This window comes from Pongo abelii, chromosome 1 (assembly GCF_028885655.2).
Source record: "Pongo abelii isolate AG06213 chromosome 1, NHGRI_mPonAbe1-v2.0_pri, whole genome shotgun sequence".
In the NCBI taxonomy this organism is placed as follows: domain Eukaryota; kingdom Metazoa; phylum Chordata; class Mammalia; order Primates; family Hominidae; genus Pongo; species Pongo abelii.
The window spans coordinates 77,939,615-77,962,011 of NC_071985.2; the positions used below are offsets into that span (position 1 = coordinate 77,939,615).

At 38.9% G+C, this 22,397-nt stretch overlaps 1 protein-coding gene across 15 annotated transcripts in view; it reads right to left on the bottom strand.

Annotated features, from left to right (window-relative positions):
• Positions 1-22,397, bottom strand: part of DNM3 (dynamin 3) — a 577,169-nt gene that overhangs the window by 289,209 nt on the left and 265,563 nt on the right. The gene's annotated exons all lie outside the window — the stretch shown is intronic.

The following is a 22,397-nucleotide window of genomic DNA, read 5'->3' on the forward strand; positions in this document are numbered from 1 at the left end:
TGTTTAAATATTACTTATTGAAAAACTAATGAATGTCAGTTACTAAAGGAAGATGAAAATACCCTAATAATCAGATTTCATTTTTATATTGCTATTAACTTTTCTAGTTGAAGAAGGAAGGCCAATCCCAGAGAAAATTATTGAATAGACCAAGGTTCTCATCATTGTCTTCCAAGCCTCTCTCCATATTTCCAGCCCCTGTCGCCCTTGATTCCCTGTTTCAGCATTGCCTTGGTGCCCAATTTCCATTTCAGTGTGCTGTTGCTTTTATAACCCCCATTTAGCATCCCTCTCCAGTCTGGGCTAATGCACTTTTCTCCACGGCTTTTTAACTCTCTACTTCACAAAGAACAGACTAATACTCAAAGTATAGTGATAGTATAGTACAGTGATATAGTTTAGCTATGTCCCCACCCAAATCTCATCTTGACTTTTAACTCCCACAATTCTCATGTGTCGTGGGAGGAAACTGGTGGCAGGTAACTGAATTATGGGGGCAGATTTTTCCTGCACTGTTCTCGTGATAGTAAATGAGTCTCACAAGATCTGATGGAATAAAAATGGAAGTTTCCCTGCACAAGCTCTCTTTTAGTCTGCCGCCATCCATGTAAGATGTGACTTGCCCCTCTTTGCCTTCCATCATGATTGTGAGACCTCCCCAGCCATGTGGAACTGTAAGTCCGTTAAACCTCTTTTTCTTTTTCTTCCCAGTCTCAGGTATGTCTTTATCAGCAGCATGAAGACAGACTAATACAGTATGGTTTCTACCAGTTATATTACAATCATTCAAATGCTTTATAAAAATATAGATTCCTGGGCCACCTACCATTCCAAATGAATGAGAATGTATATATATGAAATCCAAAAATCTACATTTAAATATGTTGCCAAGGTGATTCTTATTCACAATGAAGCCTGAAGCCCATGCATGCACACATACAAACTTTATTTTCCATAGAGTAAATGATCACATCTATTTAATAGTTTTGAGTAAGAAGGAGCTGGTTAAATTATTTCACACTAAGATCATTACCCTCCCTACCAGGGCTTACAAGTAGCATGCTAATCATACCACTCAATGAAAATATACTAGTTATTTCGTTTTATCAGAGATGCAGAGCAAGGGTGCTGACATCAGTATGTATAATAAATAAATATTAAATATGAATCTGAGCTTTCTTATTTTCTCTTTAAAAATACACATCAGTAGATATCTTACTATAGTACCCTGCATTTCAATGGATCTTGCATGCTCCCTGGAACAGAGAAACTAGGTTATAAAAGCCATTGCAATAACCCAAGTGAAATATGGCCAGGATATGAACTAAAGCCATGATGTATAAAGTTAAAAGGAAATGAACCTACTGAAGAAATATCTAGGAGCTAAAATCAACAGGATTTATGAGTGAAAGAGGGTGGGATTAGTGAGGGGAAAGACTAGAACTAGGTGATAGTGTAGCCACTAGCCACTAACCACATATGGTGGTTGAGCCCTATTGACTAGTTTCCATAAAGATGTGCTGTAAGTGTTCAAATAAACATGAATTTTGAAAACTTAATACAAAAAATAATGTAAAATATCTCATTAATGTAAAACAATTATTGCATGTCAAAATGTATTTTACATATATTGGGCTAAATAAAATTCATTGTAAAAATTAATTTCATCCGTTTCCTTTTGTTTTTTAATGTGGCTACCAGAAAGTTTTTAATTACATATGTAGCTTACATTACATTTTTATTGAACTGTGTGCTGTTTTAGAATGATTCTGAAACTATCGCTGCTACCAACTTTTAAAACAAACCATTCTAAAATTCAGAAGGAATAGAGGAAGAAGACCCAGCTTGGGAAAGTGGGGGAGTTGACAAATTCAGCAAAGGCTATGCTGACTTTGAGGTAGCTGTAGGAAACACAGATGGAGTGTGATCCGACCTCTGAAGCAAAAGGAAGAGATTAGGATGGAGGTATAGACTTGCAAGTCCTCAGCACATACACTGGTAGCAGTAAAACTCCAAGCAAAATAGCAGTGGTTCAAGATGGAATCCTGGGGGAAATATCAGCATTTCAGAGGTAGTCACAAGAGTCTGAAAAGGAATGTCAGAGAAACAAAAGCAGTAAGATCATGGAAGCCAAAGGCAAGGTGAATTTCAAGGAGTGTGAGGTTGGAAGTGTCAAATTCAGCACAGAAAGGGATATGACAGTACAATGCAGACATCACAGTGTCTTTAGCTATGCCAGTGTGGTGGTGGGACAAGGAGTCAGAGTTCATTGGGTTGAAAAGTGAATGGGAAACAAAAAATGGAGACAGTGACTGGAGAGAGCTCTTCCCAGAGGAAGGTGGAAGACAGTTAAAACCAGAATAGGTCACAGGGTCAAAGGAGGTGATGGTGGTGATAGCTGTTTGGTTTTAGGTTTCTTTCTTTCTCTCTCTCCTTTCTTTCTTTCTTTAGCATGGGCAACAATTGAGCATGTTTATTGATTCATAATTAGTAGAGAGGGCCGAGCGCGGTGCTGACACCTGTAATCCTAGCACTTTGGGAGGCTGAGGCGGGTCTATCACGAGGTCAGGGGATCGAGACCATCCTGGCTAACATGGTGAAACCCCGTCTCTACAAAAAATACAAAAAATTAGCCCAGCATGGTGGCGGGTGCCTGTAGTCCCAAGCTACTCGGGATGCTGAGGTAGGAGAATCACTCGAACACAGGAGGCAGAGGTTGCAGTGAGCCAAGATTGCACCACTGTACTCCAGCCTTGGCAACATAGCGAGACTCTGTCTCAATAATAATAATAATAATAATAATAAGTAGAGAGTGAGAGGTTGGCGATACAATAAAGAGGATACAAGGACAAAGATAGGAGTGGATAACATGAACAGCAAAGAGAAGGGTCTAGCCTTGAATAGGAATAAAGCTGCCTCATCTTGTGAGGCCGGGGAGGTTGAGAGAGTAAGGGTGGATGTAAGTCCTTTGTGAGGAGCAGAATAGGAGGTTTAGAAAGGTTATATTTGATCTTTCCATTTCTGTTGACAAAGCAGACAAAATTATCTGGGAGAGTGAGAGTATGAAGTTGGAAGGGAGGCTTGAAGGTAGTGATATTGAGGCAACCAGTAGTTGAGTGAGAGTGGGTACAACTAGAATTCATTTTCTTAAATGGCTGAAAGCTGAGAATGAAGAACAAACTTGCAGGGACACAATCAGCGTAGTTGTGTTCTCTTTTCCAGCAGCACTTTGTACACCTGATGTAGAAAATAAGATGATAAATGGGAATTGATCCAGGGTTCTGAGTTTCTGAATCCAGGTGACCTAAGTACAGAAGTGTAATGATGTTGAAGGTTTTAGGCAAGAGAGTAATTCAGGTGATCATCCATTCAATCTAGGTCAAGCAGAGAAATAAGGTCAGGAGGTGCCAGTGGAGAGGTAGAAAATGAGAAGATAAAAGGAATAAGAGTCCAATGAAGTCAAAAAAAAAAAAAGCAGATACTGTGTAAATGAAGACAAGAATGGAGTTTTCAGAGTTTAAGCTGATGTGATGTTAAATAAATTGCCTGATCTTACTGGCACCATTAGATTCATTCCTCAAAGATGCACCACTATTTCTAGAAGCATTTAATGTTGCAGCTGAAAAGGATATTTATTAAACATCATTTAGTCTAGTGGATTTAGTCAACTGAGCTACAGGACAATTATGTTAGTAATAACAGTTAAAATTTTCAAAGAATGGACATAAAAATAATTAGAATATATTTAAGATTATCCCTATGACATTATATCACTTGCAATGCAATATGCTTTCTAATTTGAAGGGAAAAAGAAGATTACAGCTGCCATGTTGTGAAGAAACATGACCCACATCCCTTGCCAGGTACCCATGGAAGTGAGTTCAGCACTGGATGCTGTCAGCAATTAAGCTGCCATCATAAAAAGGTTAAGAAGTACTAATCCAATCCCAGCCCTTTCTTTTACAATAAAGGAAGCACATTTGCCACAAATGGACTTGTTTTTCTGATAACAATCAGCTCAAAATAGGATTTTAGAAAGAACAATTCCTAATGTACTTTTCACCAAGGAATTGAGGGAGAGAAGCTGCAAAATCAAAGTAAAACAATGGAATGAGATAAGAAAAGGCAGACATTCAGGAAAAATGGTCAGACCACAAGGAGTAAGACCAATAAGGGGAAATTAATAAAAAGAAAAGAAAAAGGAAAGTAAGTGGGAACAGAAGTCAAAGACTAAATAAAATTTGAAAAGAATGCCAAGACAAATAGGGTTAGTGGTAGAGGCCCTTCACAGAGAAAGATAAAATATAAAATGTTAATTTTATATTCAAATTTAAAACTGCCAAAATATATCTATCAATGTTCACTACAACAGCCACTTACATCTTCTTAGTATTTGAATATCAAATTCTATTTTGAGTATTCGAGTAAACAAGAACAAGCAAACCCATAATTACATGACTAGAAAGGACCTTGAGAGCTAAAAGGGCATGTTCTCATTTGTTCAGCTGGAGACAAACTGTTTTTTTAAAATTTATTGCCCATAAATATCACCCAAGCTTCTTTTGCCAAATAGGAAAACTTTCAAAGCAACTGCAAGACCAGCAATGGGAAGAGTGGAACAGCCCAGCCTCTTCTCTTGGTGATGAGCCTACCCTAAGAGAATATGTGTTCTGTTAGTTTTGTCCATGCTATGAGAAAACAGGTTTTGTCAAGGTCGGCAAAACCTGTATGTTATGGGTAAGTTCAGACCCCAACATCTGGCTGACATACTGGATCATAAAATCAATACAGAGACAAGGAATAAAATCATGGGAAGACAAAAGTACATGTGGAAGACTTCTAGTGTGGCCAAGGTCTTGAACCTTGTGAGCAGGGGGTTTGACCTTGATCTCACTTATGGTCAACCATGCAAGTTTTTTTCAGCTATGCAGCTGTCTTTTTTTTTTTAACTGCTGCAGCCTAGATAAAGATTATAATCCATGCACCGTTAGATAGTTTGATCTTGGTAGATTACAAAAGCTTATACCTAGGCTTTCTCAGTAGATAAGCAGCTGCTTCTATAAAGGTAGTTCACATACCTCGGAGCCTACCTGGCCAAATGCTGGGGAGCTGCATGGGCTCCTCGAAGGCAATGGACAGTCCAGTCACCCAGTTGGTTAGGAAAGATCTACCTTTGTGAGCACAGGCATCCTCAGGACACAGGTTACTTATCCTTGAATTTGGCTAGCAGACTCGTTTCTAAGGCAGGCTTGAGACAGGGATTTAACCATAGGGAAAAGAGTCTTTCCATTTGCAGGCCTGGCAGGCCTCGAGAGGTGAACTAGATTTCCTAATTTCATACTATAAGGTAGCTGAGGTCTGTACGTACCACAATGCACTCTATAGGTTCTAGTGTTAACGTGTTAGAACCAGGCCTAGGAAGGAAGGGTTAGATCAGCTGCCATCAGTGCCATTCTGTGCTCTGGGCCAGGGCAAGAAGGGAACTGTGGAGAGCTAACCTTAACTGGTGTGGCTTATTTACAGACTTAAGGGTCTCTCCCATCCCACTCACTCTTCTCATAAGCACACGTTCTCCAGATGGCTCTGGATTCATGAGATAGAGGGGAGAATGTCTCCTCAGGAAGCCTAGGCTTCTTAGACCAGTAAATTTTGTAACAGGAGGCAGGAGGAAAAATGCAAAGGAAAAAGGAAAGTAAAAATTAGGAGGTTTTGAATATGCTGTATGGAAAAGGAAGGTAACTGAAAAATATCCTGGTGGGTAACTGGAGCTGTGGTCCCTGCAAATTCCTGAATTTTGCAATAGACAGCCATGTTTCAAGTGTCCTTCTCCAAGAGTATGCATATACATGGCTTTCCCCCTTGATGGTAAATGCATGGTGGCAAAGCTAACTTCTTAAAAACACCTTTGGGAATGTAATTCTTGAACTTTCGTATCTAGGAACTTCACAGTAGTAGAGGATTCATATTCACATTGAGGAGGGGGTTCACAAAATTCCCATGTCTAGTTTGTTGATATTTTATTATTAATGTATATTAATGATTTCATTTGATCATTGCAGAATTTCTGATAAGCTCTAATAGAAACAGCATGTCTGAACATAATTTGAAACAAGAGATAACGAGCAAACATGTAACCTTGTGCATAGGCTGGCCTTGAAGTGGACTCTATAAATACACTACTTTGACCTCTTTCAGAACCTTCTGTCCACTAGTGGTACTAAGAGGATGCCCATAGGAGCCATGATTAGCTTTGGGGGAGTGGTATCAAGAAGGTAGAAGCAGAACTGATAGAGCTTTGACTTCTTACCTCAAAGAGGGATAGCCACAGCCCTGGTTGGCCACCAGAATAAGGATTAAACCCAATGGAATAAAAGGTGGGAGAAGATGGAGCAATACTGCTGAGGGTTGAGGAATGGAGAGGCACTCCTGTTGTTTCCTCACTCAGTCCTCCCCAGGAGGAGTAAAGTGACTTCTCACATTGATCTGGATGGATAAACAGGGAAGTGTAGTCCTGGGCCTATCTTTCTGCCATTCTTGCCCCCATTCATCAAGGGAACTCGCCTGCTCACAGAGGGTGTGTGCTCTAACAGTGGAAGGAAGAGGGTCATGCCTGCGGTTTTCAAAGACAAGTTCAATTCAGGAAAGTGTTCAAAAGTCTCTCTCACCTAAGATACTTATCAGTCAGTCATCCAGTATTTCCTGAATGCCTATGATGGATCAGGCACTGTACCAGGTGCCCTGGCCCCAAAAACAGAAGTGAGGGCCACCACAAATATGCCCAGGTGTGACTTGTAAGTGGCCAGCTATATGGTAGAAAATAGATTTTCACATCTGATGAACTAATGCTATGACAGGGATAAAGAAGTTGTGAAAACAAGAAAATAAGATGAAGTATATATAAAGGGATTTAAAGAATAGTGAAACTGAGACACAAAATAATCAAATATTTGATGAAAGATTGTTTTTCTTTGTTTTCAAGACTCTACAAGACTCTACAAAATCAATTGTTACTAATACGAATGAATTGGCTAAGTGACTTTTTTACATTTGGATGCTACTTCCTGGTTTTAACCTTCTAGGAAATGAGAGTTTCCTAAGTATCTAAAATAGGCAAAGAATATAATAATTTGACTCCATTTTTAGAAATTCAGGAATAGTAACAATGGCTAACATTTGCTAAATATTACTCGGTGCCAAGCACTATGCTAACAGCTTCACACACATTATTTCTTTTAATCCACATAATAATTCTATGAGGGAGGGAACATTTTCCTCCCTGATAGGTGAGGAAAATGAGATTGTACTTCTATTTAACAGACAAATCCATGTTTGTAATAAACAGGTCTTCCTTGTAGGAGCTTCCGCACTGTTTGCCATTTTACTCCAATTTGCAGAGCACGCTTAGAGGATTTAGCACTTGAATAAAATAAAACCTCTCTAGTAGACTGATTTCAGAGCCCCCATCCTTAACCCACACACATACAAGGATGTTGGCTACAGTATGGCATCTAATGGCAAGCAATTAGAAGCAACCCATTTTCCTAACAGGAAACTGATTAACAGGTTGTGGCATAATCCTCTGATGTTAAATTAAGCTGAACAAAAATGCCTAGTACATGATGTGAGAAAAATATTTTTGCCAGGGTGGGCTAATACTGGGCAGGATCCTAGAGTCAGACTATCTGGGATTGGCTCCTGGTTTCAATAGTTGCTGCCTGGGTGACATTAGGTCAGTTAAAGGGAACAAACTCCCTTTGCTTCAATTTCTTCATAGGTAACACGTAATAATAATAACACCTATAATGTAGAGTTGTTATGAGAATCATATGAGTTAATATATGTAAAGGATTTAGATTAGTACCTATTAGTATTATATGTATACAATTATTTCAGTTATATTTGTTATTGTAAGGACAGGGAAAAAATTGTAATATATATCAAAATGTTACCTATGATTGAAACTTGATGGTAAAACACAAAGTTCTATTTATTTCCTCCTTCCATTTCCCTGTATTTTTCCTATTTTCCTATAATACTCATGTTATTAAAAAAGTAAGTTGGCATCACATTATTGCTTGTTTAAAAGAGGCAATATCTTGAGATTCCCTTTAATGTATAATGAACACAGCATGTTGGAAAAAACTGAAACAGATTGTAAGCAACCTAGTAGTGAAATAACCTAACAGCACAACATAAAAAGAAAGCATTCTGAAGCAGTATATGGGAAATCACTGTGATGAAAGAAGCCTGACTGTTTTAAATAAGGAACTGACTGGACTGACTGAAAACATTAATAGTGTTCAATAAAAACTGATTGAAAATAAGGAACCAATATTTAATATTCATATCAAACCCCCACTTTTTAAAATACAGCTGCCAAAAAATTAATAACTTTCTGTTTCCCTCATTCCTCTGTAAATCCCAACCTCTACCTAATAACACAGGCATAAGTTTAAATTGTAACCAACTAACAAAGATTTCACAAATTAAACAGAACTCCAAGTTACTGTCTCGCAAAAGAACTTCATCATGCAACTGAAAGAGTCCCTTTCTCACTTTTTTCTGGACTTCCCAAATCTACAATGGCTACGTCTACAGTGCCTTCATCATCATCTACTCATTCTGCCCTGCAAAAGCACCACAAACCTCTTCTCACTGAGTTTCGCTTCCAAAACATTAGTCCATGCTCACATAATGAGAGCATTTTTTATGCCTCTGTGGCTTACTAGGCTTCCGCACTATCTTGATTCTTAAAATTATTTCTAAAGATTTTTTTCTCTTCTTATTGCTTCCCAGAATTTGCTCAAATGCCTGCATATGCATTATTTCTGCCACATGTACAGTTATTTCTAAGAGTTCACTAAGAGTGAGCTGTTTATTCTCAGAGTTTACTCACCTAAACCACTATAAGATCCAGGCCATTAACCATGATGAAAATCAGGGCTCTAGTTTTTTTCACTCTTTTCCTGTGTATCTTTTCCATGTGCAGAGCTTCCTTTGAAGTTAATAGGCCCTCCATGTGGAAGGGATTCCAAATTATACAAAACAGAACGAGAACTAAGCCTGTCATCTATTTCTCACATTCAAGGACAAAAATATGCACACATGAGGAAAAAATATCTCATAATTATCAAGGCCTGAATAAAATGTGGATGTTTACTAAAAATAATCCAGAGAGCTTATTTAACAGAGGAAGAAAAAAAACACCTTAGTAAATATTAATTAATTATTTAATAGAAAGTTAGTGAGCACCTTAGATGAGTCAGAGAGCACACTGGAAATACAAGAATAAACCAAGGAAACAGTCACACACACACACAAAGCACAGTCCCCAACCTTCAAGGAGCTTATAGACAAATGAGAGAATAGGCACTAAACAAAGTCTCACACAGATAAATGTAAAATTATAACTCTGGTTGGTGCTGCCAAGAAGTGGTTCCTTAGGTGAACAGTGCTCTGACCTGCAGCAGGTATAAGAAAAGGCATACTTGAAGTGTTCAGCACTTGAGCTGAAATCTGAAGAATGTGTGGGGCAGGAGTGGGAGAGGGAGAGGCAAACTCAGTGTGGCCACTCTACCTAAAGCAAGAGTGAGCCTCCTACCAGGCGTGCCTGGAGGAGCAAACAACACTTAGTCATGCAATTTATGTGAAGAAATTTGGTTCTTATCCTGAGAGAAATGGGAAGCCTTTCAAGTGTTTAAATTAGGGTAGCAATATGAGATTTTGATATGGTTTGGCTCTGTCCCCATGCAAATTTCATCTTGAATTGTAGCTCCCATAATTCCCACATGTCGCGGGAGGGACTCAGGGGAGGTAATTGAATCATGAGGGGCGGGTCTTTCCCATGCTGTTCTCCTGATAGTGAATAACTCTCATGAGATCTGATGGTTTTATAAAGGGGAGGTCCCCTACACATACTCTCTCTTGCCTGCCACCACGTGACTTTGCACCTCATTTGCCTTCTATCATGATTGTGAAGGCCTCCCCAGCCACGTGGAACACGAGTCCATTAAACCTCTTTTTCTTTGTAATTTACCAAGTCTCAGGTAAGTCTTTATTAGCAGTGTGAGAACAGACTAATACATATTTGCACATGAAAAGTTATCTTCTAGCTCTGGGTTGGTGAAGAGATTCGAGAGAGGAAAAAGGATACAGGGCAATCGATAGTTGACGATTGCAGAATCCTACATTATAAATGATGATAACTTTGACCAAAGTTTTAGAAATGAACATATGGAGAAGTGGACAGATTTGAAGAATATTTAGGAAGAGAAGTTAGTATGACAATGATAAATTGGATATGGAAGATGAGAGAGAATGGGGCGTCGAAGATGACTCCCAAGGTCTACATTTAAGAAACTAAACAGACTGTTGAGGCACATTCATGGACAGAGAGTAGGAGGACTATGTTTAGGGAGTGGAGGAGTCATAAGTTCAGTCTGGACATGTCAAAATGTGAACATGTGAAATAGATCATTGGCTGTAAAGATGTCTGGATCAGATGTGCAAATTTGTGAATTGTTGTTTGCAGGTGTAAATAAAACTGTGGGTGTGAAAAAAAATGACTTAAAATGGGCATTTGAGTGAGAAGAGAAGAGGGCCCAGGACTGAGCCCTGAGGAAAGCCAACGTGCAACGTCTGGGAGGAGAGGATGGATCCATGAAGGAAACCGAGGCAGGGCTAGAAGAGAGAGAGAAAAGAGAATACTACAGAAATGAATGAAAGAGAATGTCTCAATAAGGTGAAAGGATTGAAAGGTCAAATGCCACTGTAAGGTCAAACGTAAAAGTTTTTTCACCGGTTTTAAGGTTATTGAAGAGAGAATATTAAAAATATTTAACAACTGGCCAGGTGTGGTGGCTTATGCCTATAATCCTAGCACTTTGCGAGGCTGAGGTGGGCGGACCACCTGAGGTCAGGAGTTCGAGACCAGCCTCACCAACATGGATAAACCCCATATCCGCTAAAAATACAAAATTAACTGGACGTGGTGGTGCATGCCTGTAATCCCAGCTACTCAGGAGGCTGAGGCAGGAGAATTGCTTGAACCCGGGAGGCGGAGGTTGTGGTGAGCCAAGATTGCTCCATTGCACTCCAGCCTGGGCAACAAGAGAGAAACTGTCTCAAAAAAAACAAAAAAAAAAAGTTAACAACTAGTATGACATCAGCCTGACCAATCCCCAAAGGTGATGGGGTCACAGTGCTAAAGCAGGGTACCAAAGGCTCCCTTCTGTGCCAGGCCTTTGTCTTTAATCTCTGGACAGAGGGGAGGATTGAGGGACTCAGAGAGGAGCTTCAGCATCTCTGATGAGAGATGGGCACTTGCAGGAGCAGCCAGCTGTAACTGGTCTGAAAGCATTAAATATGAGAAAAACCACTCTGGCTCTCCTGATGCCTGCTGGCTGGGGAACGTCACTAAGAGTTGTTGCTGTGGCTTGATGGAGAGGGGGAGCTCCAGAGTGGAATGGGTGGGTGACAGAGGTGAAATTTTCCCATGTAAGTCTGATTTCATATGGCGAATCAATACTTTCTCAGCATCTTCCAGACGCAGAAAAAAAAAAAATCTTCCAAAATTGCAAAAGAAGAAAAAAACAAACAAACAAGAATTGGCCAATGAAGAAAACATATCAAACAGAGAATCAGTTTTAAAAGATTTCCTGGAAATTTTGGTCCCTACAGGGAAGCAACAAGATGTACTGTCATTCAATCATTCAAAGTAAAGCTATAGAGCAATTTATCAATGTCAAGTAATGAGAATGGCTGACAAATTTTAAGGTTTTAGGTTCCTAAGACATTCTAGAAAAATTTATTTACCCTATTATACCCCTGAAAAAGAGTACCAATAGTATTACTAAGGAGATGCTCACACACTCAGGTATTAAATAAGTGTTAGTAGCCAATCCTTCATAGGGAACTCACTACCATAAATACTGATATTCCAGGGAAAAATGCATGCACGGATCTAATGTGGAATCCTAGTTTTAAATCTCTTCCAATGTGAAGGAATCAAGGACCATCCTTCCTCACCTTTGATTGTTCTGTGGATTTTGGCAGTGCAGGATGTGAGGATATAGACACCATTAAGCAAATAGCTGTGGGTAACTGGGGCTTTCACCTTGTGCAAACCACAAACATAGTTTCCTGTCAGTTTGGTTAGCCCCATGCACTTTAGTCTTAAGGTCCCGAGGAGTGGCTTACCAACTCCCCTGTTCAGTGCCACAATCTCTCATGTATGACCCAGTTGTCTTTCTTCCTACCAAGCAAGAGAACACACTTCACAACTTCTAACTTGCCCTTATGTATCACTACCTTTTTCAGTGCTTCTAAGGATTTACCTGCTAGTAATTACTAGGGGACAAAATAAAAGCGCTCATTCCTAAAAACAACCTCTTTCTCCTCTCTCCACTTCAAATACAATTCAGCTTTCAGAGAAAGATTAAAGATGATACTTGTGGGACCCTGATTCACTATTAGTCCATTTTCACACTGCTGATAAAGACATACCTAAGACTAGGACGAAAAAGAGGTTTAAATGGACTTATAGTTCCACATGGCTGGGAAGGCCTCAGAATCATGGTGGGAAATGAAAGGCACTTCTTACATGGTGGCTGCGAGAAAAATGAGGAAGAAGCAAAAGCAGAAACCCCTGATAAACCCATCAGATTTCAAGAGACTTACTCACTATCATGAGAATAGGACGGGAAAGACCGGCCCCAATGATTCAATTACCTCCCCCTGGGTCCCTCCCACCACACATGGGAATTCTGAGAGATACAATTCAGGGTGAGATTTGCATGGAGACACAGCCAAACCATATCAGTCACAAAGACTAAATATAAGAGCCATGCACATATAAAAAAAAAATGCCACCATTCTGGTATTCTAAAATAGAGAGAGGGCTTAGGCCTCAGTGAAGACTTTTTTTTTTTTTTGAGATGGAGTTTTGCTCTTGTTGCCCAGGCTGGAGTACAATGGCGTGATCTCAGCTCACCACAACCTCTGCCTCCCAGGTTCAAGCGATTCTCCTGTCTCAGCCTTCCAAGTAGCTGGGATTACAAGCATGCACTACCATGCCTGCCTAATTTTGTATTTTTAGTAGAGACAGGGTTTCTCCATGTTGGTTAGGCTGGTCTCAAACTCCCAACCTCAGGTGATCTGCCCACCTCAGCCTCCCAAAGTGATGGGAATACAAGCGTGAGCCACCACGTCCGGCCCAGTGAAGACTTTTAAGTAACTGATGGGGTTGAAGCAGGGTTTCTCAAAGTATGTTCTAAGAAATGCTATTTAAGAGAGACATTCCATGAAAAAAGTTTTCATGACTAAAAAAGTTATGAAATTCCTGTAATACCATACGGTCTTCTCTCATGTACACAATGCACATTCTTCTATTAAAAATGCTGAGAAGTATCAAGATAAACACACCTTTTAACTTTGCTTACCAACTCCAAGTTTGACCATGAAGCCCTATTTTAATATCCCAAAGTTTTCCAGATGTACTTCCAAAAACAGTTGGTTCATAGAGCTGAGGTGGCTACCCTTGAGAATACAGGGTCCTCAGCTATGGGAGAAAGAAGGGAATCTCCGTTGGAGCTTTGCTTCTCCTCTGCCTTTCCCTGTTCCCCCTCCCCAACACCACCTGTCCACTCCATGCTGGACTGGCTTTGGATTGGCACCAAATGTGGAATGTGAGAAAAGAATACTGGATAGGGACTGTCTCAGAAAACAACCAGGTCTACAGCAGTGCAAGGAAATAGGGGGATGATGAGTGCAGAAGTCAGTGAACAAGGGAAGCAAAGAGCAGGCATGTGAGAACCTCCTGTGGGGTCTCTTTAGAATGATCATATGTGTGTGAAAAAGACACATCCATCCAGACAAAATGCCATCCACAGGCAGCACAATACAAGAACGAGATAATGACACAAATTGAAAACGGGGAAGATGCATGTAGGTATGCTTCTTCCTACAGCTTCTGATATACACAATCCAACAAGAAAGAACTGATATTTCATTAATATTATCAGAACACAATTTATTTACATAGCAAATGCTACCTTTTTAGAGCCAAAGATAAGCTGAGTCTAGATATTAGCCAGAGATAGAAGATCCATCCATTCATCCATCCGTTGAATAGATGGTTATTGAATACTTACTATGTTAATTGAGTACCTACTTTTTTTTTTTTTTATTCTAGGCACTAGAACTTATATTCTCCAGTTGGGGTAGAGTTGTGGGTAGAGTTCAGCAATAGACAATAAACATATAATTATATATCTGGAGATGATAAATACTGTGAAAAAACAAAGCAATCTAAGTGAGATAATGCATGCTCTTGGTTTATGTTGGAGAGAAAATGATGTTTTTCACTTAATCAGGAAGGGCCTCTTCAATAAAATAACATTTCAGCAGAGACCTGAAGGAATTTAAAGAGCATGTGGATTGTGTTGGTGTAAGAGGATGGAGGAGGGGAATGAATTCCGGGAAGAGAGAACAGTGAGTAAGTACAAAAGTCCTGAGGCAGGAACACCAAGGAAGCCAATTGCCTGATCCCAGTGAGTGAGAGGGGGAGGAGCCTTAGGAACTGGGATCAGAGAGGCTGGAGGAGACGGATCCCACAGACCTTAACAGTCATTGGAGACCTTTAGATTTGATTCTCAGTAGGATGGAAATCACTAGAGGGTTTTGAACAGGGAAGTAATATGATCTCACTGTTTTAAAGGGTGCTTTCTGGCTGCTGAGGAGAGAGACTCACAAGAGAAAGAGGAGAAGCAGCAGGGAGGCCAATAACCCAGGTGAGAGATGATGGAGCTTTGAACAGGGTGGTGGTAACACGCAGAGAGAGAAGCGCAGATTCCAGACGACAGGACTTGCTGTTGGAAAGGAGATGTGGTATGAGAGGGGAAAAAAGGAATGAGAGCTCTCTGCAGGACTAGATGCCATGCCCTTGGAGGACAGGAATATTATCTAACACCTTTCTATCTCCAGCACCAAATATACAACCTGCACTTTTTTTGTTACTATGGTGTGGACAGACTCCCAGACAATGAAAAGTCTGTATGCTTCATATGGATACAAATGTAAGATAAACAATCTGTTTCTTTCATTGGTATATTCTCTTGAGAAGATGAAGATAATTTTGATGGGGATAATTTTATTGTCATTTCTTAATCAAATATTTTCATCCTGCCAACAACATTTTTAACATCTTTATCATAGTTACTAGATAGTACATGGCATGAAGATTATAAAAGATAAAATTTTGGACTGACTTCAAGATGCCCGTAGCCTCACATGTGGCATAAAACTTATGCATACTGTAAAATAAGCAACACTCCCATGGAGGTAGCAAGTCTCCAGGGTCATCTAGACCCAGCTCCATCCCTCTAGAGCATGATCCTTAACCTCTCAGAGCCTCAATCTTCCCATCCATAAATGAGGACAGTAGTACCTACTGTTGGAGGACAAATGAGAATGCACAGAGCACTAAACAGTACTTGTAACCATTACTCCAGAATATAGCATTATATAAGTAAGTGTTAGTACAGGGAACAAAAGGCACAAGTGCATGGAAGAGGAAAGGATCTCATTCATTAGATAAATTGGGATACCTTATTTCCTTTGTACTCTTGCCAAATTGCTGGGTAGGGCAGGTGCATAAGTATATAGAGTCTTAGAGATTCTGCTAATGGAAGAACCTTTATGAAGAGTATGAAACAGGTAGAAGTGATCACCTACATCTCAATATCCACACTAAAAACAGAAAGAGTGTCTTAGAACACTCAGCCTAATCTCTTTCCATCCTTTGCCACATGTTTCAGCCGCACTGGCTATCTTCCGGTTTCTACAACACGCAAGTTCTTTCTAGTCCCAGCTGTGCCTTCTGGCAGGACTGTACCTTCTGACCTTTGCATGGTTAGCCATGACTTGTCATGCAAAACTCACCTTATACCATCCTTCTTCAGAGAGGCTCTCCTATTACCTCTCTCCACACTGCCCTTTCATCTTCACTTTTCCTCATAGCAACCAATTTTAATTCTCTACACTGAAAATACATACAATTTCTTCTTGCTCATTTGTCTTTTTGTTGTTCATTTTCTCTTTTCCACCACTAAAATATAAGCTTCATGAGAGAGTGAGAACTTAATCTGTCTTATTTACTACCCCACCCCCAGAAGAGTGTCTGGCATTGATTCAATAAATAAGAAATTAAATCAGGAAATAATGTCAAAATCCCTTTTCTAGGCAGTAGGCAGTATTATTTGCCTCTTTGCATCAGATTATTTAAGAAAAGACACTCACAATAAATTTATTATTGAGATTGGCCTATCAGGGAATTAAAATGTGATTGACAACACAAAAGGGATAACTCACAGCTGACGCCACATGATGCAGGATGTGCCGTAAAATTTTGTGTAAACGCTTTGGGCACTTTTGTCAAGACCAATTTTTGATGCCAGGAAAGTAAAAATTTATGTTAAGAAAACATGGACTTCCTGAGTTTTTTTTTGTTTTGTTTTGTTTTTTGTTTTTTGTTTTTTGTTTTTTGTTTTTTTTGAGATGGAGTTTCGCTCTTGTTGCCCAGGCTGGAGTGCAATGGTGCAATCTCAGCTCACCGCAACCTCCGCCCCCCAGGTTCAAGCGATTCTCCTGCCTCAGCCTCCCAAGTAGCTGGGATTACAGGCATCCGCCACCAGGCCCGACTAATTTTTTTGTATTTCTAATAGAAATGGGGTTTCACCACGTTCGCCAGGCTGATCTTGAACTCCGATTTCCTGAGTTTCTTTGAGTACATCTGTTCCTCAATTGTAAAAAAGTGGGGGAGTGGCAGAAAGAGCTAATAATAGTATATCCCCTTATAGAATTGTGGTGAAAATTAAATGAGGGAATCCATAGAACAGGGCCTCACACATAGCAGGAAGTTAAGGAATGTTAACGTTACCAAGATAAAATTTAAAATAACAGTGGTCATTCTTGGAGTTTATTTTCTGAATATAATTTTTTACTTCTTTCCAATTTGACTTTCTTATCTCATTAAGACAACTCTTTCACTAAGGAAACACTCTTTACCTTTAATCATCAAACTATACTTTCAGTAAATACCCCACATTCAGTAAATAAATAAGGCATTAATTATAACCCTGAGGACTACTTTAAACTGCTAATGTTATTAAATTAGAGGAGCCATGAGAACTACTGGTTAAGTTAAAGTTTACTGGTACAATTCTGAGAATTCAAAAGGACAACTTTACTAATTGCAATAATAAAAATGGTTGCTAACACTTAATGAATATTTACTATGAGCAGTGTGCACTTTACATGGATGTCTCACTAATCTTCTCAACAACCCTATGAGATTCACACTGCTGTTCCTCTTTTATCTTTGAATGCTGTGAGGCATAGAGCAACTCAACCTTATGATGTGAATGATTCAGCTTACAAGTAGCAAGTGAGGCCCCAAACTCATCTCAAGCTCCAGGCCTATGCTATTAAACGCTCCCCTCTGTTTTCAGGGATAAAAAGACAGATATCACTACAGATTTTTATCACTGGAAAAAAAGTAACCTTTGACATTCAGGAATTGGTTATGTTTTCATGAATGGCACATACTGGAAAATGGAAAGACTGAAGAGGTTCAGGGCCAGAGTCACTGTGATGAAAGAATCACTCAAATTTAAGAGTCAAAAGAGTACCAGTGAGTGGAAAGGGCCAAGACTTTATAGTTGATCCCTAGCTCCACCATATTAGTCACGTGGCCTTGGAGAAACCAGATTGGAAGCAAACAATTGTGAGCCCCAGCTCTGGTGCTGGACTTTATGAGTTTAAATCCTAGCTCTACCACATACTACATGTGTCACCCCAGACAAGTTATCCAACCTCTCTGTGCCCCAGTTACATCAGTCATGAAACCGTTGCTACCTAGACCATAAGGTCATTGTGAAGACTAAGGAAAATAATGAATGTCAAGTGCTTACCACAAGGCTGGTATGTAAGAAATGCTTAATCATATCAGCTATTTTTATTATTATCCATCGAAATGAAGATGAGTATATGCTCTGCAAGGTTATTTTGAAGAACAAAGCACCTAACACACTGCCTGATATAAAACACCCATGCAATAAATTATAGCTATTATTATGATTATTAAAATATAAAATATTCCAGAGAATGACAGGTAGAAGTATAAATATGTAGAGCAGTTTCTGGGCAATCCTTCCAAAAGAACCTTCTGGTATGCAACATGGACATCATCACCAACAAAAGATCTCGTGACACCTTTGTAGTCAATGAAGTTTTATAATTTGTCCTTTGCTAAACCCTTAAATGGCTAAATCGAAAGACCCTTAAATGGCTAAATTGAAAGACCCTTAAATGGCTAAATTGAAAGTAACATTCTAAGATTAAAAAAAAAAAGGAGTCCATCTATTATACTATTTTAACAAATAAAGAAGCTCTGGTAGCCCATGTGGCTCTCTTTCTTCTATCTACTCTGTTCACTATCTGAGTTTAGCACTTACATCACCTTGTTTTGAATTACTCGCCACTGTGTTTGCTGTGCTCCCATTTTCCCAATAAGATTACAGCTTATTCGCTCAAAGCATAGACTTTCTGGGCTTTTAGGTCAGTTCTGCCATTTACTAGCTAAATGAACTTAGGCAACTTACTTAATATAGCCAAGCCTCATTTATTTTCAACTAAGAATTGGAACTAATAATCCTAAATTCAAATAGATTTTGTAAATACTAAGTGAGATGAATGTATATAAAGTACTCAATAGAATGTCTGGCATTAGTGAAGGGTTGATATTATTATCAAGTAGAGATCAACTGTGCTTTATACTCCTTTGGAATACCAAATACTTATACCTTCTCTAGATCACAGACTAGTCAATAAATTATTGGTACCATGGTTCTAAATCAAGGGCAATATCAACACCAAGGGCTACTGTAAACATGTAGCAGTCTTATTATATTGTCACAATGTCTGGGAGGTCAAGGATGATAAAGGAAAATCTCTCCCATCTAAAGCAACAACTGCATCTGCTAGAGTTTTAATATAAGTCATAATTCAGTGGTTAGCTCTAATTGTTAATCAAGCTTAAATCAGTTTATTAGATTAGAATTTACTATGTTCAGAATCATATTTCAGAGCTACACGTATTTTTTTTTTTTTTTTTTTGAGACAAGGTCTCATTCTGTCACTCAGGCTGGAGTGCCCTGGCACAATTTCAGCTTACTGCAACCTCGATCTCCCCGGCTCAGGTGATCCTTCCACATCAGCCTCCTGAGTGGCTGACACTACAGGCGCATGCCACCATGTCCAACTAATTTTTGTATCTTTTATAGAGACAGGATTTTGCCATGTTGCCCAGGCTCACCCTCAACTCCTGGGCTCAAGCAATCCACCTGCCTCACCCTTCCAAAGTGCTAGGATTACAGGCATGAGCCACTGCACCCAACCTACATGTAATGATTGTTGTGGTGACATATTTATTTAGATGGAAAACTGAAATAGTCAGTCAAACCTGAAATGACAATTAAATTTAAAATACCTTTTTTCCTTTGAATGACAGAAAGTGATGTCCAAAATTAATAAGCAGCTTTAATATATTTTAGAGTCTCCTTTTTGGATGTTAATGTTGCAGTTTGAGTCATTATTTTATAGAACATTTATGTAGCTGGTGATTTAATTCCAGATTTTAAAACATTTAATTCCTTCATTCATTCAACAGTTACTTGTTGGATATTTATAAGCGGATTCTATGTTAGACACACAGAATATGGCAGTGAAAATGGAAACTACTATCCCTGATCTAACTGAGCATATAGTCAAATTGGGGAGATACACATTAAACAAGTAGATATACAAAACTTGGGCGACAGGAGTATGTATTTCTATGGGAACAAGCAGTTGAGGACTGAAAATAGTGTAGAAGTCAGGAAAAGTACTCCTAAGAAAGTGCTATTTAAACTGATAAATGAAATGATGTTTGGGCAATAATGGAAAAGAAGAACAGGGAAACAGCCTGAGCTATTGAAGCTGACTGGAGACCTGGAACACAGAATTCAGGAGTGTCAGGGGCAAGAGAAGGAGCAGGGAGAAAAGAGGGAATGAATAATGAATGTTAGAACTTTATCTTATATGTAAAGGAGTATTTTTGAATGGTTGAAAGCTGAAGAGTAACAGGTTCAGAATTTTTTTTGTTTGCACCAAAACAAAACAAAGAACAACACATTAACTGTTTGACTTGTTTGTAATTTCGGCAGAATGTTTCAGGGTAGAGTGTTGGAGCTCCTGGTTAAAGTCAGTCTTTTAATTATTTGTGGATTTTAATTACCCATATTCTTCCTAAGCTGCTTAATGATGGCTAACTGAAAATTGGCTGTAACTCAAGATACTCCAGGAGGAAACTTAATAAAGTAAAGTATGTAACAGATGAATTCCTGATTTCCATTGAAAACTAAAGAACATATAAATAACAGGCATTCTGATTTCTGATGGGAAATGGAGAGGCCCTGGTAAATATCAGTCATCCAGAGCAACTATTTTGTTAATCCCGTAAACTAGTTGCAGATGTTGGCTCAAACAGCGAGGCTTTGCATCTGTAATTTTAAAATTGTCTCATATTTCTAAAACCTGACTCTGCATGCACCGGAAATCAGTGACATGAATTATGAACTCCAGGAAGAGGAGACGCACAAGAAATGCCAGAAGTGATAGGAGATAATATTTGGAGCAGTGGTCAGGCTATGTGCACAGGATGAGTGAAGGATGACATGGTTCCTTCCTCCAGGACATGGATCCTGCGACCAGGCATTTGAAAATGAAATCCTGCAAGTGGATGTACCAAACAAGAGGAAGTCATTTATAGATAGTTGAGTTCCCAAAAACAAATCCTCCTTTTCCCTTTTCCTCCTCCACTTTTTACAGCAGGTCAACAGGAAGAACAGAGTTGCTGGAAAAGAAAAAGATGTTTGAAGAGAATAAAATATATATGGTAAAAATTCCATAGCTTTATTAAGAAAATCGGTTTTAGCAGACTAGGGAAGGAAACAATAAAATGACTTGATATTAAACTAAGGTTTTTGTTATAATCGTACTTTCTTATAAAAGACAAAAGTCAATTGAGACTCAAAACTTAGAAAAGGGGCTGGAGATGGTAAAACTCCATAAAGAATTCATATTATAGTGCAAACAAATAATAATTATAGGCATTAGAAATTGTTTAAATTATGATGACTATATTTAGTGTTAATATTTTTATTTCCCAAGCTTATTTTATTTTTGTTCACCATTTCCAAAGTAGTTCTCCATCCAGGCAATATAAATGGTAGTACAGCTAATAATCTGCCCACAGGGGCCATCCATCACAGGCTAAGTGTGTAAATAACCTTACCAAGAATCAGGACAAAAACTTCAGCCAATTATTTGGTAAGGCAAGTGTACAGTGCAAAGCTTCAAGGAACTGAGGTTCAATTATAAAACCAGGACACTCATTTCCTGGATAGGGAACATTCATCCCATATAATTCAGCCTAATGGAATTCCCTGGGGTGGGGAATGGATTGGTTGCTGAGTCAAAGAAATTTCATAGTAACTTTGGGAGTAAGACATTTCATTCCCTAATTAGTGAATGCTCCACATGTTTACATTTTTTCAAGAGATTATCTCTTAAATTTTACTTATTTTCTTCACCTACATAATTGGAAAATATATATTGCTAGGCAAATAAACCATTTTGCTCTTTCCAGAATCATTCAGATACATCTGAGACCTGCATTAACTCTTTCAAGCTACTAAGACTACTCCAATTAAATCACAATCTTGCTGTACCATGCAAATTACTCCCAAGGGAAAGTAAAAATGGTTCCACAGAAGCTATAAGAGACTTGGTCATTGCAAATGTCTGAGGGAAAAAAGAAAAGGAGGGACTTCACTAAGGGGTGGGGGATTTATGGCAAATGGAATTTTGAACTGACATGTAGAGCTACTATAAGATAAATCTGAGACCCTAAGATTAGAAGACATATACTTATCTGAGGAGGAAAAAAAAGTAAGATTGTTCTCGAATAGGATTATCCAATTACAAAAGAAAATTTTAAAATTTATGATAAAATGTCCTGACATGCCCTGGCATTTTGGTACCTTGACACCGAGACTTAAGATACAGCAGAGTCCTGAGTGAGAATGGAGACCAGAGGATTAACCACCAGGTACCCCCTGCCTGACTGCTCTGATCAACATACGCTTTCTTTTTTATGAATACATAATACAGGACTCCTTGAAATACCTTAAGAATGTAAAGATGTCTCATATTTTGTGGAATATTCTGACTCAGGAAAAATTTTGTAATGTTATTGCACTGAATGTGAAAAGATTCGTGCTTTGGGGACAGAAACTGAA